Source organism: Phodopus roborovskii, unplaced genomic scaffold, assembly GCF_943737965.1.
Source record: "Phodopus roborovskii unplaced genomic scaffold, PHOROB, whole genome shotgun sequence".
NCBI lineage: Eukaryota > Metazoa > Chordata > Mammalia > Rodentia > Cricetidae > Phodopus > Phodopus roborovskii.
The window spans coordinates 162,881-170,150 of NW_026126513.1; positions in this window are offsets into that span (position 1 = coordinate 162,881).

Sequence of the window (7,270 nt, forward strand, 5' to 3'; positions counted from 1 at the left end):
ATGTCTACCTTTGAAGCTTAGATGTGTTTCTTGTATGCAGCAGAAAGATGGATTCTTTCTTCGTATCCACTCTGTTAGCCTGTGTCTTTTTATAGGTGAGTTAAGACCATTAATGTTGAGGGAAAGTAAGGACCATTTATTGTTAATGCTTGTTTATTTTAGATGTGTTGTTGGCGGTGGTATTGTGAATATATTTCTCCTTATTTACTCTTGTGATGTGGTGGAATGGGATTATCTATTGCCTATGTCTTTGTGAGCATAGTTAACTTCCTTGGGTTGGAGTTTTCCTTCCAGAACTTTCTCTAGGGCTGGATTTGTAGATACATATTGTGAAAAGCTGGGTTTGTCATTAAATATCTTGTTTTCTCTGTCTATAGTGACTGAGATTTTTCCTGGGTATTGTAGCCTGGACTGGACTGGCATCCATGAACTCTTAGTACTTGTAGAACATCTATCCAGGATCTTCTGGCCTTGACAGTTTCCATGGAGAAGGCAGGTATAATTTTTATAAGTCTGCTTTATATGTTACCTGGCCTTTTTCCTTCTCTGCTCTTAATATTCTCTTTTTATTCTATATGTTAGGTGTTTTGATTATTATATATCGAAGGGTCTTTTTTCTTTGGTCCAGTCTATTTGGTGTTCAGTATGCTTCTTGTACTCTCATGGGCATGTCCTTCTTCAGATTGGGAAAGTTTTCTTCAATGATTTTGTTGAATATGTTTTCTGCACCTTTGTCCTGGACTTCTTCACCTTCCTCTATGCCTATTATTCTTAAATTTGGCCTTTTCGCAGTGTCCCACATTTCCTGGATGTTCTGTTTTAAGGATTTATTGGATTTAAGATTTTCTTTGAGTGATGCCTCTGTTTACTCTAGTTTATCTTAAGCGTCTGAGATTCTCTCTTCCATCTCTTGTATTCTGTTGGTTATACTTGTGTCTGTAGTTCCTGATCATTTGCCCAGTTTTTCTATTTCCAGGATTCCTCAGTTTGTGTTTTCTTTATGGTCTCTATTTCAGTTTTCAAGTTTTGAACCATTTCCTTCTCCTGTTTAATTGTTTTTTTTTTTTTCTTGGCTTTCTTTACTTTCTTTAAGAATTTTGTTCATTTCCTCCAAATTTTTGTTTAATTTTCTTCCATTTCTTTAAGGGATTTTTTCACATCATCTTTGAGGGTCTCTATCATTTTTGTGATGATGTATTTTAAGTCATTCTCTTCTGCTCCATCTGCTTTGGGGTGTTCAGGTCTATTTGGTGTAGAGTCCCTAGATTCTGGTGGTGTTATGCTTGTCTTTCTATTGTTAGGTGATTTCTTGTATTGTTGTCTTCCCATCACTTCTTTCAGTAGGTGCAGGTGGGGTCTCTCTCTCTCTCTATATATATATATATATATACATATATAGGGTCCTCCCCCGATGGACTTAGGTGGGTCAGAATTTTGCTGTCTACAGCTCTGGGTGGTCCAAGCTTTCTAGGAGGTCTCTTCTCAGGCAGGGGCCGGCAATGGGGGGTCAAAGATCAGTCTCCAGCAAAGGCCCAGAGATGGGTGTCAAAGATCCCTCAGTCTGGGACTCAGGATGTTCCTGCTCTGATAGGCTGATCTATCTGGGGCCTGGCACTCTCCAATTGAGGCCTCTTTAGTAGAAGCCTGGAAATGTTGGTGAAGGATCCAGCCTGCAAGGACTCAGGATGGTCCTGAGGGGATAGGCAAATCTCTACTGGTACTCCAGTAGAGGTCCAGCTTTGGGGGTCAGAGATCAGGCAGGTGGGGATTCCTGGTGAGTTCTGGGTGGATAGGCTGGTCTCAATTAAGTATATTTTTAAATATCAAGACAATGTTGACATTATGTTTTGATTCAAGATTGTCTTGCTTTGAACTGCTTAATTAATTAACAATTTAGTAATCAATTAATTCTTTTATCAAATGCAAGGTGAGAACATTAGCTTCTCTGGTGTGGGCCCATGTTCTATAAACACAGGTGGAAACAGTTGCTCTCAGTTTCCAATCTAGGAAAATGACTAAAATGATCCTGGGGTGCATAACACAGTTTATAATGTATGACATTAGCAGAAGCATTTGATAAACTACAGTGTAGATTTTACTCATGGGGTCTGGTATTTCAGAACATTTATCCTTCTATGTTTCAACATTACATCATTTTAAGTGTGAACTTATGCTGTGGTAATTTTGTGTTTCTTCACACCATTGTAATTGGTAGAGATCTGATAAAAAACACACCTCTGTAAAACCTCCTGCAGAGTCAACCTGTGTCAGGGCTGTAGCTGCACACCCAGCTGCAGTTTGGGGACAGGCTGCAGGCTTGCTGGAATCACTGTGCATCAACAGCACAGAGGTAGGTGCTTGAGTCCTCCAGATGGGCATCCCTGATGTGCAGGGTGCTGTTGCGCTCCTTAGAATTGAACATTGCAGTTAATCTCCCATTCTCCTTTTTTCCTGGAGTCATGTAAAAAAGATTTATGAGGCTGCCCCTGGGATTCTGTCGGAACCACTGCACTTTTGTCATGGTTGCAGAAAACTTGCATGTCAGTGTAGAACTTGCTCCCTCATGGAGACTCAGGACTGAAGGACTCTGCTCCACCTCAACTCCTCTCACCACTGCTTGGAAACAGAAAAGCAAACAAGAATCATGAGGGGTTTTCACACACACCTGTCAAATATCCCAGGAGACACCTTGAGGATGACTGCCCAGGAGCTCGAGGTTGGCTCATCCCCTCCACCCTGACATCTCCACCTGGAGAATCCCTAAAGCAATGTAGGAGAGCACAACTCACAGCAAATCCACACCCACAGAATCCCCAGTACAGCTCCCAGCTTCCTCTCCATGGCCCCTGTCCAGTTACTTGGATGTCCTCTCTCCAGCTGTGATGGTGCCAAGTCTTGTACCAAGCACACTTGTGCTTACACATATTAGGTTCTCTCTGAATCACCCAACTTCCTCATTCAACTGAAAAAGAAACTCCACCCACTTCCACCTCATGGCTCTGCATGGAAATCTCTCAACAGCTGTGACAGACAATGAGAGGGACCCAGGGACATTGTATTTTTAATTTAACACTTCTTATAAGGGGAGTTTGGAGGAAAATGTCTAAAGAAGGAGAATGCATTAATGCAGAATGCTAGTGTGACAACTTACCGCTCTGGGGGATTAAAAATGTCTTATAGAATCCTAGCATGATTCTTTGACTAATTTTTGTCTTGAAAGTTTTATTTATACAACATATTCTGATCATTATTTCCCCCTTCCTCCACCACCTCTAAAAACCTCCTCACCTTCTAAATCACCCAGCTCCACATTCTTTCTTTTTCTCCCTCTTTAAGTCAAACACAGAGGCAAACAAACAAAACCAGAAAAGACAAAGCACCAAAAAGAACACCCAGACCATACAATATGATGCAAAACATCATTGAGTTCATTCTGTTTTGTCCACCTATGTGTGGCCATGTCGTCCACCTTAACATGTGGTTAATACACTCAGTGAGAAAGTCCTAGCAGAATTCTTAAGTTATAAAATGTCTTGAAATTTATATACATACAATAATATATTCATATCTTGTCTCCCCCTCCTCCACCACCTCCACAAACTTCCTTGCCTTCTAACTCACCCAACTCTGTATTCTTCCTTTTTCTCTCTCTTTAAGTCAAACAAAGGGGCAAACAAACAAAACCCAAATGAAGCAAAATTAAAAAAAAAATTAACAAAGCATAAACTCTCCCACAAAAACCTCACGAAAACACAAAACACATATAAGCAGAGACAAAAGACCAGTAAGATAAGTAATGTTCAAATTAAGCAGTATGATACAACAACATCATTGGATGCATTCTGTGTTGGGTATCCACTGCTGGGCAAGTGCCCATCCTTCAACAAGAAATAGCTGGCAGGACACTTAAATTACAATAGTTGACATATCTGCATGCAATACACTGTATTCAATAAAAGGAATTTCTTGGACTTAAGACCATCAAGTACATAGAAAATAATCTGAACACAGCTGCTAGTTATAAGAAAACCAGAGAAGCCCCACCCCTGTTTCCACCCTGATTTGTTTTCCATCTCTTAGCTTCTGCCAAACTCTCCCACTATGCTGTGCAGGAAAACACAGCTGGTTCATATGAGGCTGTGAATCACTGCTCCAGTTCAGTGAGGCCCACTTTTGCCTTCTCAACTAGTTCTTCCTCTTCTTTCTAGTTTACAGTGTGTGTGTGTGTGTGTGTGTGTGTGTGTGTGTGTGTGTGTGTGTGATACATACATATCATGTATGGTATAAAGGGTATTGGAATAATTTCTATTTCTTTGAATTTATGAAATAATAACCATAATGCCAAAAAAGAAATAGCAGTAGAGATATTTTCCCTTGAGAGTCCATCCTCATAATGTCCAGTGGGATTCTACTTTGTTTATAGAATTGTTGTTGATAGATACATGGAATCCAGTAAACAGGACCTAGAAATCTGTGGTTTTCAACAGAATGATTTAGAGGTGAAGATCCCATTGATCTCCACACCATCACCCCTACTCCTTGCTTTGGGAGTGGATTGCCCTGTGTCCTTATGCCTCTTCTCAGCCTTCAAACCTCTAGGCACCTTAAGGAAAGTAATTTCTAGGAATGCTGCAGTGCCCCCTAGTGGACTGATACCATCAACAAAACTGACTTCAGGCCATCTCCACAAGTCTCAATATCCAGCCCTTTTCACCTCATCACTTCCTGGGAAAGGAAATGCACATGGTTAGAGGAAAGACCATTCAGATGGAGTTCTCAAACAAAAACTAATAAAAGCCAAGATGTATCTAAAAATGTTCATTATCCTTAGCAACTTGGGAAATGCAAATTGAAACAACTTTGAAATTTCATTTCACCCCAGTGAGAGTATGAAAAATCAATAAAGCAACTGACAGCAAGGCTGGGGTAGATTGTGAGGGGAAAAAAACCTCATTCACAGTTGGGAAAAATAAAAATTGATGCAGGTACTCTGAAAATCAATATAGAGAATCTTCAAACAAACAAATGATATCGTGGTTTAATAAGGATCAGGAAAAACAGATAGGCTGAATAGATGTTTATTCAGAGAGTAATAACTTACAACAGATACAGATGAACACCAGCAAGTTCTTGGTCCCAAGGATGCCTCTGGATGCTCTTCTGTCCCTGTCCTGCAAGCAAGAGAGTGCTCTGAGTTCCCCTGTACCCACCCCCAATGGGCTTAGTCAGTGCCACAGGTATGTACAAAGTGAATATATCACTACAATTCCCCTTTTATTCTAAAGAAAAGTTTTAGGCTTGATAAAAAACTATATAAAAAACAGTGAATAACAAATGTGAATAACAAATGAAAAGGAAAACCAAGAACACACAAACTTAAGACCTACATATCTAGTCCTAGGGTGAAGGCTATGGAGTTTACAATAGAGTTGTCTTAAGCTGGGAAGCTTAAGTCTAGTACCTAATATATCTAACTAGGAAGAGAGAATAATAATTGTGATAGTTTAATCTTCAACCTCATCAAAGACATGAGAAGGAAAACAACAATACTAGGGTAGGCAGGAAGTACAGATGGGCAACTTCCAAATGGTGCAGTGAAGACAGAAAGAGCAGGCTACCTGGACAGTCACCCAAAGTCTCAAAGCAACCTTGGTACAACCAGTTTTGGCTAAGGTCTAGAATATCTGACAGACCACTACAGAAGCAAGGTGTTACCCTGACTTGGCAAGGTTCAACAGTCTTCTATGTTTGCTTCCTGCAAGCTCATAGATAGGACCACAGGTCCAAATCAGTGGTCAAGGTGGGGGCAGTTCTTTGCCCAAGAGGCCATTAGCCAATGCCATGATGGACTCTAGAAGGAGTGAAAACAGTGCCCAACATTTTACTGAGCAATAGCGTCTCACATCAACTGAGTACTAATATTAAAACATTTAAATGCCATGTTCTGAAGGTCTATGAAGTGTTTGAAGATTAAGCATCTATGTCTGACTAATCTCATTGGTATAAGAAACATGGGTGATGAATAATCTGTAATACTCAGGATTGTAGCTACAAAACTGGTTGAAACTTCCCTGAGTAAAGCAGGGACAAATACCTAAACAATATAACTATGTATGTAAAAATACATGTAAATCTTTAAAAGAAAGGTAGAATTGAAATGTCTTGACCAGAGGTAGAACTGTATAGTGCAGCATGATAAAAATATCCTAAATGGTATCGATATACAAAATGTTTTGAACGTAAGTAAAAGTATACATACATAGAATATGGTAAAGATATTATGCACAAAATATCATAAATTGAAAGATTTTACACAATATGGCAAAATATATACAATTCATCAGGAAAGAGAATATAGACTTAATTTTACATAGGTGACACATATAATAATTTATAATGATGCAAGCTGTATAATAGTAATAACTCACTATTACTAAAATAATTCACAAGAAGATAGGCTAATCTATCTATATCCAATCTAAACCATACCTTTCCCAACCATATCCTACCCCAGTCTAAGCATCACCTTCCATACCCAACCCTAAGTAACTAAAATAAACCCTATGAAGATGAATATTATTCCTAAAATCCAAAAGAAGGGATAGGGGCCTTCATTATCTTAAGATTACATCCTACTGAAATGGTATGATGATTGCTCCATGGAATCCTGTATGAAGAAAAATTTTAGCAACCAAATTTCTCAATGGGACTGACTGTGACATATATAGCTAGTGACTGTGTGGCAGGAAATGCTTGACTGGAGTTCTATCTGAAACTCTGGTCAGAGTGTAATGAAAAGATACACATTTCAGCTAACTAGTCAGGAGTTATCTCGGGCATAAGAGTTTTTTTTTTTTTTTTTTTTTTTTTTTTTTTTGAGCATAAGAGTTTCAAACGGCTTTCAGGGTCATGTTTGTAGTCCAAATGCATCAGATTGAGTCAAGGGGAAATGACGAAGTGGGACCCCATCTTCTTTCTGGAGACTTCAAATATTGCTTTTAGGAATTGTTAGTATTCCTTGTGGAAAATTTAAACGTCAATATTAATGTAAAGTTTTCAACTTTTAAGGTATGCATATTGGGAAAGGCAACAATAAGCTTTAAAACGTGTATGAGAAAGATTGGGATTTCAGCGAGAAAACTGCATACAGGAAAATAACATTCCCCAGATTTTGATTGCTTCTGCCTTACAACAATTGATTTCTTGATATAAGGCAGAAACTGTGAATTTAATCTTAACAACATGCTTGAATTTAAAGAAGGAAAGCCAA